The sequence below is a fragment of the Bufo gargarizans genome, chromosome 7, assembly GCF_014858855.1.
Source record: "Bufo gargarizans isolate SCDJY-AF-19 chromosome 7, ASM1485885v1, whole genome shotgun sequence".
NCBI lineage: Eukaryota > Metazoa > Chordata > Amphibia > Anura > Bufonidae > Bufo > Bufo gargarizans.
In genome coordinates this window covers 16380803-16393319 of record NC_058086.1, presented here as the reverse complement: position 1 = coordinate 16393319, position 12517 = coordinate 16380803, and the positions used below count along the sequence as shown (strand labels likewise).

At 49.1% G+C, this 12517-nt stretch overlaps 1 long non-coding RNA gene across 1 annotated transcript in view; it reads left to right on the top strand.

Annotated features, from left to right (window-relative positions):
* LOC122943081 overlaps positions 1–11340 on the top strand; it is a 29318-nt gene extending 17978 nt beyond the window's left edge. Inside the window, exon 3 of the long non-coding RNA XR_006390822.1 lies at positions 11163–11340. This is a non-coding gene — a long non-coding RNA (uncharacterized LOC122943081). The remainder of the gene's footprint in view (positions 1–11162) is intronic.
* The last annotated feature ends 1177 nt before the right edge of the window (positions 11341–12517 follow it).

Sequence of the window (12517 nt, the reverse complement as noted above, 5' to 3'; positions counted from 1 at the left end):
AGCATGGGTTCATGAGAGATCAGTCATGTCAAACTAATTTAATTTTAATCAGATTCTAAGTTCTAGAGGTAAGTTTTAGACTTGACCGCGGTGAATCAATGGATGCCTTATCTGGACTCCAAAGCATTTGACACTGTACCACATAAAAGGTTAGTATATAAAATGAGAATGGTCGGACTGGGAGAAAATGTCTGTATGTGGGTAAGTAACTGGCTGAGGGATAGAAAACAGAGGGTGGTTATTAACGGTGCATACTCAGATTGGGTCACTGTCAATAGTGGGGTACCTCAGGGGTCAGTATTTGGCCCTATTCTCTTCAATATATTTATTAATGATCCTGTAGAAGGCTTGCACAGTAAAATATCAATGTTTGCAGATGACACCAAACTGTGTAAAGTAATTAACGTGGAAGAGGACAGTATACTACTACAGAGAGATCTGGATAGATTAGAGGCTTGGGCAGAGAAGAGGCAGATGAGGTTTAACACTGACAAATGTAAGGTTATGCATACGGGAAGGAATAATGCAAGTCACACGTACATGCCAAATGGTAAGACACTGATTTACACTGACATAGAAAGCTACTAGTGGACAGCAAACTAAGATGTAGAAACCAATGTCAGGCAGCTGCTGCCAAGGCCAATAAGATAATGGGTTGCATCAAAAGGAGCATAGCTGCCGTGATGAGAACATAGTCCTGTCACTTTACAAATCACTAGTCAGACCACACATGGAGTACTGTGTACAGTTCTGGGCTCCTGTGTAACAAAGCAGACATAGCAGAGCTGGAGAGGGTTCGGAGGAGGGCAACTAAAGTAATAACTGGAATGGGTGGACTATAGTACCCTTAAGGATTAGCAAAATTTGGGTTATTCACTTTAGAAAAAAGACGAAGAGAGGAGAGATCTAATAACTATGTATAAATATATCAGGATTCAGTACAGAGATCTCTCCCATCATCTATTTATCCCCAGGACTGTGACTGTGAAGAGGGGACATCCTCTGTGTCTGTAGGAAAGAAGGTTTGTACACAAACATAGAAGAGGATTCTTTACGGTAAGAGCAGTGAGACTATGGAACTCTCTGCCTGTGGAGGTGGTGATGGTGAGTTTACTAAGGGTACTTTCACACTAGCGTTATTCTTTTCTGGTATTGAGTTCCGCCCTAGGGGCTCAATACCGGAAAATAACTGATTAGTTTTATCCTAATTAGAGTTGAGCGAACACCTGGATGTTCGGGTTCGAGAAGTTCGGCCGAACTTCCCGGAAATGTTCGGGTTCGGGATCCGAACCCGATCCGAACTTCGTCCCGAACCCGAACCCCATTGAAGTCAATGGGGACCCGAACTTTTCGGCACTAAAACGGCTGTAAAACAGCCCAGGAAAGGGCTAGAGGGCTGCAAAGGCAGCAACATGTAGGTAAATCCCCTGCAAACAAATGTGGATAGGGAAATGAATTAAAATAAAAATTAAATAAATAAAAATTAACCAAAATCAATTGGAGAGAGGTCCCATAGCAGAGAATCTGGCTTCCCATCACCCACCACTGGAACAGTCCATTCTCAGATATTTAGGCCCCGGCACCCAGGCAGAGGAGAGAGGTCCCGTAACAGAGAATCTGGCTTCATGTCAGCAGAGAATCAGTCTTCATGTCATAGCAGAGAATCAGGCTTCACGTCACCCACCACTGCAACAGTCCATTTTCATAAATTTAGGCCCAGCACCCAGGCAGAGGAGAGAGGTCCCGTGACAGAGGATCTGGCTTCATGTCAGCAGAGAATCAGTCTGCATGTCATAGCAGAGAATCAGGCTTCACGTCAGCCACCACTGCAACAGTCCATTGTCATAAATTTAGGCCCAGCACCCAGGCAGAGGAGAGAGGTCCCGTAACAGACAATCTGGCTTCATGTCAGCAGAGAATCAGTCTTCATGTCATAGCAGAGAATCAGGCTTCACGTCACCCACCACTGCAACAGTCCATTGTCATATATTTAGGCCCAGCACCCAGGCAGAGGAGAGAGGTCCCGTAACAGACAATCTGGCTTCATGTCAGCAGAGAATTAGTCTGCATGTCATAGCAGAGAATGAGGCTTCACGTCAGCCACCACTGCAACAGTCCATTGGCATATATTTAGGCCCAGCACCCAGGCAGAGGAGAGAGGTCCCGTAACAGACAATCTGGCTTCATGTCAGCAGAGAATCAGTCTGCATGTCATAGCAGAGAATCAGGCTTCACGTCACCCACCACTGCAACAGTCCATTGTCATAAATTTAGGCCCAGCACCCAGGCAGAGGAGAGAGGTCCCGTAACAGACAATCTGTCTTCATGTCAGCAGAGAATTAGTCTGCATGTCATAGCAGAGAATGAGACTTCACGTCAGCCACCACTGCAACAGTTCATTGGCATATATTTAGGCCCAGCACACAGGCAGAGGAGAGAGGTCCCGTAACAGACAATCTGGCTTCATGTCAGCAGAGAATTAGTCTGCATGTCATAGCAGAGAATGAGGCTTCACATCAGCCACCACTGCAACAGTCCATTGGCATATATTTAGGCCCAGCACCCAGGCAGAGGAGAGAGGTCCCGTAACAGACAATCTGGCTTCATGTCAGCAGAGAATCAGCCTGCATGTCATAGCAGAGAATCAGGCTTCACGTCAGCCACCACTGCAACAGTCCATTGTCATAAATTTAGGCCCATCACCCAGGCAGAGGAGAGAGGTCCCGTAACAGACAATCTGGCTTCATGTCAGCAGAGAATCAGTCTGCATGTCATAGCAGAGAATCAGGCTTCACGTCACCCACCACTGCAACAGTCCATTTTCATAAATTTAGGCCCAGCACCCAGGCAGAGGAGAGAGGTCCCGTAACAGAGGATCTGGCTTCATGTCAGCAGAGAATCAGTCTGCATGTCATAGCAGAGAATCAGGCTTCACGTCAGCCACCACTGCAACAGTCCATTGTCATATATTTAGGCCCAGCACCCAGGCAGAGGAGAGAGGTCCCGTAACAGACAATCTGGCTTCATGTCAGCAGAGAATCAGTCTGCATGTCATAGCAGAGAATCAGGCTTCACGTCACCCACCACTGCAACAGTCCATTGTCATAAATTTAGGCCCAGCACCCAGGCAGAGGAGAGAGGTCCCGTAACAGACAATCTGGCTTCATGTCAGCAGAGAATCAGTCTTCATGTCATAGCAGAGAATCAGGCTTCACGTCACCGACCACTGCAACAGTCCATTGGCATATATTTAGGCCCAGCACCCAGGCAGAGGAGAGAGGTCCCGTAACAGACAATCTGGCTTCATGTCAGCAGAGAATTAGTCTGCATGTCATAGCAGAGAATCAGGCTTCACGTCACCCACCACTGCAACAGTCCATTGGCATATATTTAGGCCCAGCACCCAGGCAGAGGAGAGAGGTCCCGTAACAGACAATCTGGCTTCATGTCAGCAGAGAATCAGTCTTCATGTCATAGCAGAGAATCAGGCTTCACGTCACCCACTACTGCAACAGTCCATTGTCATATATTTAGGCCCAGCACCCAGGCAGAGGAGAGAGGTCCCGTAACAGACAATCTGGCTTCATGTCAGCAGAGAATTAGTCTGCATGTCATAGCAGAGAATGAGGCTTCACGTCAGCCACCACTGCAACAGTCCATTGGCATATATTTAGGCCCAGCACCCAGGCAGAGGAGAGAGGTCCCGTAACAGACAATCTGGCTTCATGTCAGCAGAGAATCAGTCTGCGTGTCATAGCAGAGAATCAGGCTTCACGTCACCCACCACTGCAACAGTCCATTGTCATAAATTTAGGCCCAGCACCCAGGCAGAGGAGAGAGGTCCCGTAACAGACAATCTGTCTTCATGTCAGCAGAGAATTAGTCTGCATGTCATAGCAGAGAATGAGGCTTCACGTCAGCCACCACTGCAACAGTTCATTGGCATATATTTAGGCCCAGCACCCAGGCAGAGGAGAGAGGTCCCGTAACAGACAATCTGGCTTCATGTCAGCAGAGAATTAGTCTGCATGTCATAGCAGAGAATGAGGCTTCACGTCAGCCACCACTGCAACAGTCCATTGGCATATATTTAGGCCCAGCACCCAGGCAGAGGAGAGAGGTCCCGTAACAGAGAATCTGGCTTCATGTCAGCAGAGAATCAGTCTTCATGTCATAGCAGAGAATCAGGCTTCACGTCACCCACCACTGCAACAGTCCATTGTCATATATTTAGGCCCAGCACCCAGGCAGAGGAGAGAGGTCCCGTAACAGACAATCTGGCTTCATGTCAGCAGAGAATTAGTCTGCATGTCATAGCAGAGAATGAGGCTTCACGTCAGCCACCACTGCAACAGTCCATTGGCATATATTTAGGCCCAGCACCCAGGCAGAGGAGAGAGGTCCCGTAACAGACAATCTGGCTTCATGTCAGCAGAGAATCAGTCTGCATGTCATAGCAGAGAATCAGGCTTCACGTCACCCACCACTGCAACAGTCCATTGTCATAAATTTAGGCCCAGCACCCAGGCAGAGGAGAGAGGTCCCGTAACAGACAATCTGGCTTCATGTCAGCAGAGAATTAGTCTGCATGTCATAGCAGAGAATGAGGCTTCACGTCAGCCACCACTGCAACAGTCCATTGGCATATATTTAGGCCCAGCACCCAGGCAGAGGAGAGAGGTCCCGTAACAGACAATCTGGCTTCATGTCAGCAGAGAATCAGTCTGCATGTCATAGCAGAGAATCAGGCTTCACGTCAGCCACCACTGCAACAGTCCATTGTCATAAATTTAGGCCCAGCACCCAGGCAGAGGAGAGAGGTCCCGTAACAGACAATCTGGCTTCATGTCAGCAGAGAATCAGTCTGCATGTCATAGAAGAAAATCAGGCTTCACGTCAGCAACCACTGCAACAGTCCATTGTCAGATATTTAGGCCCAGCACCCAGGCAGAGGAGAGAGGTCCCGTAACAGAGGATCTGGCTTCATGTCAGCAGAGAATTAGTCTGCATGTCATAGCAGAGAATCAGGCTTCACGTCACCCAACATTGGAACAGTCCATTGGCATATATTTAGGCCCTGGCACCCAGACAGAGGAGAGATTCATTCAACTTTGGGTAGCCTCGCAATATAATGGTAAAATGAAAATAAAAATAGGATTGAATGAGGAAGTGCCCTGGAGTCCAATAATATATGGTTAAGGGGAGGTAGTTAATGTCTAATCTGGACAAGAGACGGACAGGTCCTGTGGGATCCATGCCTGGTTCATTTTTATGAACGTCAGCTTGTCCACATTTGCTGTAGACAGGCGGCTGCGTTTGTCTGTAATGACGCCCCCTGCCGTGCTGAATACACGTTCAGACAAAACGCTGGCTGCCGGGCAGGCCAGCACCTCCAAGGCATAAAAGGCTAGCTCTGGCCACGTGGACAATTTAGAGACCCAGAAGTTGAATGGGGCCGAACCATCAGTCAGTACGTGGAGGGGTGTGCACACGTACTGTTCCACCATGTTAGTGAAATGTTGCCTCCTGCTAACACGTTGCGTATCAGGTGGTGGTGCAGTTAGCTGTGGCGTGTTGACAAAACTTTTCCACATCTCTGCCATGCTAACCCTGCCCTCAGAGGAGCTGGCCGTGACACAGCTGCCTTGGCAACCTCTTGCTCCTCCTCTGCCTTGGCCTTGGGCTTCCACTTGTTCCCCTGTGACATTTGGGAATGCTCTCAGTAGCGCGTCTACCAACGTGCGCTTGTACTCGCGCATCTTCCTATCACGCTCCAGTGCAGGAAGTAAGGTGGGCACATTGTCTTTGTAGCGTGGATCCAGCAGGGTGGCAACCCAGTAGTCCGCACAGGTTAAAATGTGGGACACTCTGCTGTCGTTGCGCAGGCACTGCAGCATGTAGTCGCTCATGTGTGCCAGGCTGCCTGTGGGAGGCGTATCGTCATCGTCCTGCCTTTCCCCCCAGCTACGCACCAGTGATGGACCCGAGCTGCGTTGGGTGCTACCCCGCTGTGACCATGCTTCATCCTCATCCTCCTCCACCTCCTCCTCATCCTCGTCCTCCTCGTCCTCCAGTAGTGGGCCCTGGCTGGCCACATTTGTACCTGGCCTCTGCTGTTGCCAAAAACCTCCCTCTGAGTCACTTCGAAGAGACTGGCCTGAAAGTGCTAAAAATGACCCCTCTTCCTCCTCCTCCTCCTCCTCCTCCTCCTGGGCCACCTCCTCTTCCATCATCGCCCTAAGTGTTTTCTCAAGGAGACATAGAAGTGGTATTGTAACGCTTATAACGGCGTCATCGCCACTGGCCATGTTGGTGGAGTACTCGAAACAGCGCAACAGGGCACACAGGTCTCGCATGGAGGCCCAGTCATTGGTGGTGAAGTGGTGCTGTTCTGTAGTGCGACTGACCCGTGCAAGCTGCAGCTGAAACTACACTATGGCCTGCTGCTGCTCGCACAGTCTGTCCAGCATGTGCAAGGTGGAGTTCCACCTGGTGGGCACGTCGCATATGAGGCGGTGAGCGGGAAGGCCGAAGTAACGCTGTAGCGCAGACAGGCGAGCAGCAGCAGGATGTGAACGCCGGAAGAGCGAACAGACGGCCCGCACTTTATGCAGCAACTCTGACATGTCGGGGTAGTTGTGAATGAACTTCTGCACCACCAAATTCAGCACATGCGCCAAGCAAGGGATGTGCGTCAAATTGGCTAGTCCCAGAGCTGCAACGAGATTTCGCCCATTATCACACACCACCAGGCCGGGCTTGAGGCTCACCGGCAGCAACCACTCGTCGGTCTGTTGTTCTATACCCCGCCACAACTCCTGTGCGGTGTGGGGCCTGTCCCCCAAACATATGAGTTTCAGAATGGCCTGCTGACGTTTACCCCGGGCTGTGCTGAAGTTGGTGGTGAAGGTGTGTGGCTGACTGGATGAGCAGGTGGAAGAAGAGGAGGAGGAAGCCGAGAAGGAGGAGGTGGCAACAGGAGGCAAAGAATGTTGCCCTGCGATCCTTGGCGGCGGAAGGACGTGCGCCAAACAGCTCTCCGCCTGGGGCCCAGCTGCCACTACATTTACCCAGTGTGCAGTTAGGGAGATATAGCGTCCCTGGCCGTGCTTACTGGTCCACGTATCTGTGGTTAGGTGGACCTTGCTACAGATGGCGTTGCGCAGTGCACACTTGATTTTATCGGATACTTGGTTGTGCAGGGAAGGCACGGCTCTCTTGGAGAAGTAGTGCCGGCTGGGAACAACATACTGTGGGACAGCAAGCGACATGAGCTGTTTGAAGCTGTCTGTGTCCACCAGCCTAAATGACAGCATTTCATAGGCCAGTAGTTTAGAAATGCTGGCATTCAGGGCCAGGGATCGAGGGTGGCTAGGTGGGAATTTACGCTTTCTCTCAAATGTTTGTGAGATGGAGAGCTAAACGCTGGCGTGTGACATGGTTGAGACGCTTGGTGACGGAGGTGGTGGTGGTGGTGTTGGTGGTACATCCCCTGTTTGCTGGGCGGCAGGTGCCAACGTTCCTCCAGAGGCGGAGGAAGAGGCCGAGGCGGCAGCAGCAGAAGAGGCCGAGGCGGCAGCAGCAGAAGAGGTAGCAGGGGGAGCCTGAGTGACTTCCTTGGTTTTAAGGTGTTTACTCCACTGCAGTTCATGCTTTGCATGCAGGTGCCTGGTCATGCAGGTTGTGCTCAGGTTCAGAACGTTAATGCCTCGCTTCAGGCTCTGATGGCACAGCGTGCAAACCACTCGGGTCTTGTCGTCAGCACATTGTTTGAAGAAGTGCCATGCCAGGGAACTCCTTGAAGCTGCCTTTGGGGTGCTCGGTCCCAGATGGCGGCGGTCAGTAGCAGGCGGAGTCTCTTGGCGGCGGGTGTTCTGCTTTTGCCCACTGCTCCCTCTTTTGCTACGCTGTTGGCTCGGTCTCACCACTGCCTCTTCCTCCGAACTGTGAAAGTCAGTGGCACGACCTTCATTCCATGTGGGGTCTAGGACCTCATCGTCCCCTGCATCGTCTTCCACCCAGTCTTGATCCCTGACCTCCTGTTCAGTCTGCACACTGCAGAAAGACGCAGCAGTTGGCACCTGTGTTTCGTCATCATCAGAGATGTGCTGAGGTGGTAAACATAAGTGGTTGTGCGTCAGTGCATTCTATGTCTTTCACCGCTGGGGAAGGGCTAGGTGGATGCCCTTGGGAAACCCTGCCAGCGGAGTCTTCAAACAGCATAAGAGACTGCTGCATAACTTGAGGCTGAGACAGTTTCCCTGGTATGCATGGGGGTGATGTGACAGACTGATGGGGTTGGTTTTCAGGCGCCATCTGTGCGCTTTCTGCAGAAGACTGGGTGGGAGATAATGTGAACGTGCTGGATCCACTGTCGGCCACCCAATTGACTAATGCCTGTACCTGCTCAGGCCTTACCATCCTTAGAACGGCATTGGGCCCCACCATATATCGCTGTAAATTCTGGCGGCTACTGGGACCTGAGGTAGTTGGTACACTAGGACGTGTGGATGTGGCAGAACGGCCACGTCCTCTCCCAGCACCAGAGGGTCCACTAACACCACCACGACCATGTCCACGTCCGCGTCCCTTACTAGATGTTTTCCTCATTGTTATGGTTCACCACAACAACAAAAATATTATTTGGCCCAATGTATTGTATTCAAATTCAGCGGGATATAAATTTGAGGCCTAGTATTTAGGCGCTGGGTGACCGGTATGGATTTAGTGACAGAATTAGACTTGGAAATGCACAGTAGCGTGTTTGTGAAGTTATTCTGAATGACCCTATGTGCACCTTGAATATTATATACCCTTTTAGGGATAGATTTCAAATTGCTCTGATATAGCAGAAACCACTAAATTATGAAATTGCTAAATTGGGAATTGTATTTCAACCCAGAACAAAAAATTTGCTTTGACGGACACTAAATAACTTTCCCATCCACAACAGGACAGCGGTAACGACAGATTTAGCGGGATATAGATTTGAGGCCTAGTATTTAGGCGCTGGGTGACCGGTATGGATTTAGTGACAGAATTAGACTGGGATATGGCCAAAAAATAACCACACTATTGCTGGTTAAATGCACTTGGTGTGACAGGTTGACCAACCACACTACTGAGGGTTAAATGCACTTGGTGACGGGCGCAGCTTGCCCCTGATGTAGTATATGGCCAAAAAATGAACAGACTATTGCTGGTTAAATGCACTTGGTGACGGGCGCAGCTTGCCCCTGATTTAGTATATGGCCAAAAAATGAACAGACTATTGCTGGTTAAATGCACTTGGTGTGACAGCTTCACCCTGATGTAGGCTTTAGCCAAAAAACAACCACACCATTGAGGGTTAAATGCACTTGGTGACAGGCGCAGCTTGCCCCTGATGTAGTATATGGCCAAAAAATGAACAGACTATTGCTGGTTAAATGCACTTGGTGTGACAGCTTGACCAACCACACTACTGAGGGTTAAATGCACTTGGTGACGCGGGCAGCTTGCCCCTGATGTAGTATATGGCCAAAAAATAAACAGACTATTGCTGGTTAAATGCACTTGGTCTGACAGCTTCACCCTGATGTAGGCTTTAGCCAAAAAAACAACCACACCATTGAGGGTTAAATGCACTTGGTGACAGGCGCAGCTTGCCCCTGATGTAGTATATGGCCAAAAAATAAACAGACTATTGCTGGTTAAAAGCACTTGGTGTGACAGCTTCACCCTGATGTAGGCTTTAGCCAAAAAACAACCACACCATTGAGGGTTAAATGCACTTGGTCGCAGCTTGGATGCACTTGGTCGCAGCACCGCACAAGACACAAAATGGCCGCCGATCACCCCAGAAAAAAGTGACTGACAAACGGTCTGGGCAGCCTAAAAACAGTGAGCAATTGAGTATCAGCAGCTCAATGATCCACAGCTGCAGATCGATCAATTAATCAAGTCCTTTGGAGGAGTTAATCTGCCTAATCTCGCCCTACTGTCGCAGCCGCAACCTCTCCCTACGCTAATCAGAGCAGAGTGACGGGCGGCGCTATGTGACTCCAGCTTAAATAGAGGCTGGGTCACATGGTGCTCTGGCCAATCACAGCCATGCCAATAGTAGGCATGGCTGTGACGGCCTCTTGGGGCAAGTAGTATGACGCTTGTTGATTGGCTGCTTTGCAGCCTTTCAAAAAGAGCCAAGAAAGCGTCACAAAAGCGCCAATAAAGCGACGAACACCAAACCCGAACCCAGACTTTTACGAAAATGTCCGGGTTCGGGTCCGTGTCACGGACACCCCAAAATTCGGTACGAACCCGAACTATACAGTTCGAGTTCGCTCATCCCTAATCCTAATGCATTCTGAATGGAAAGCAATCCGTTCAGGATGCATCAGGATGTCTTCAGTTCAGTCTTTTTGCCTTTTCAGGACAGAGATAATACCGCAGCATGCTGTGGTTTTATTTCCGTCCAAAATTCTGGAACACTTGCCGGAATGCCGGATCCGGCATTTTTTCCAATTGAAATGCATTAATGGTGGATCCGGCAAAACGGAAAATCGTGAAAAAAACTAAATGCCGGATCCGTTTTTCCGTTCAGTTTGCATACGTTTTGACGGATACGGCAGGCAGTTCCGGCGACAGAACTGCCTGCCAGAATCCTCTGCCGCAAGTGTGAAAGTACCCTAAAAGAGTTCAAGAGAGGCCTAGATGTATTTCTGGAGTGTAATAATATTATTGCAGGTTATAATTACTAGAGAGGGGTCGCTGATCAAGGGAGTTATTCCGATTGCCTGATTGGAGTCAGAAAGGAAGTTGTTTCCCCTAACGTGGAGAGCACCCGACAGGATTAAGGAGGGTGATGAGGGACTGATGGTGATCCCAACCCCTTCCTAGGTGTAATAACAGGCCCTCCCCCTTCCCTCTGGCTGGTCTGGCCATGGTCGGGTTAAAAGGAACAGGAGCATGGGAATGAAGGGGTTAATCGGATGGTGGTGGGGGTTAGGAGCAGGAAGGGGAGGTGGCGATGGCAGGAGATATATACGCCCTCCCCCCTGCTCCTGCCTCTTCCTCTGTTCGGAGAAGGCAAAGCTGGTCCCACCCTCCCCCACCCTCCCTCCCTTGTTATGGTATTGTATGTATTTTGTTTGTATGGTTAATTTGTTTTTTCCTTTTTCGAGGTTCTGGAGTTGGTTCGGTTTCGGAAGTCACAGCTGGCGGCGATGTAGAGAACATGAGCATGATGGGAACAGATTTGGCGCACGTGCCCTCTGGGGTCCAGGGGCTGGCACACGCAACGAAGGAGTGGTTGGAGGAGGAGTTTAAAGTTGCCTTTATAATGTTAGCTGTGGCCGATCATTACCCAGTAAAAGAGAGTTATAAAAGTTAAAGGTGTCATGTCCTTTGTTTAGGATAAGTAATGATGAGGGGCCTGATGGGTTGTCCCTTCCCTAACCTGTCCTGAATACCAGCAGTCTGAGAAAAATGGTCTTCTACCTCACAGTTTTTTTTTTGCCTTCTTCTGGATCAACTTGCAGGATAATAGGCTGAATTGGATGGACAGATGTCTTTTTTCAGCCTTCTAAACTATATTACTATGTTATCCCTTTCTCCCTTTTTTCTTCTTTCAGTTTGTTTAGTTTGTTTCTCTGTTGATTTACATTTATATAAAACGTGTTCATTATTTTTCTGCGTATGTCTGGGAGCAGCAACAACTTTGAGGTTTCCTTTATCTATGAATATTGTTGTATGCCAGTTACTACTTTTGTCATATTGTTGGGCATTCAATAATATGGACAGCCAGAAATAAATAAATAAAAAATTCTATGAATATTGAGTCTTAAAAAATGCCCCTTTCTGGTGGAAGTGTCCCTGGGTTTGCTGTCAGGTAGAGGTCCCAGCATGCCAACAGCCGCAGGTACCAAACATGGATTGACGCTAAGTGCACTTCTGAACCTGTACTTGCCAAGGTTTTATATTGCGAATAAAGGTTACCCAGGTTCCTAATGACCCAGTGTGTCGGATATTATAATAGTAAGAAACCCTATGTAGCTCATATATTAGTAGACCTGAAGTGCCTAATATGAAACACGTGGGGACAGTGTGAGACACATAGTTACTGAAGTGAGGCACAATAGGTTTACTAATGTGAGGCACAAGGGACCACTAAATTAATAATCTAACGTAATATTAGTCACATTCCTATAGCTATAACCACTTCCCCTTATAACGTCTTCACGCCCTCAGACAGGAAGATTACAATCTACAGTCTTCACTGACTCAGCTCAGCCCACAGATAAGACAGTGAAGATGACTGATAGCAGCACGTGGTCAACGTTCTTAGTCAAAAACAAGAACATTTAAAGGGGTTATCCAATTTCTCAAACAGTCCCACCCCTGTGCCGTGCCCTTCACAGGTAATATACTTACCGGGGGTGGAGCTAGGGAGGCTCGTTCCGATCCCCGCCTGCCATTGACTGGTCCCCCCCCGACACCGGATGTTTTCATCTATGTATAGGAAGAAGCAGCAGCGGCG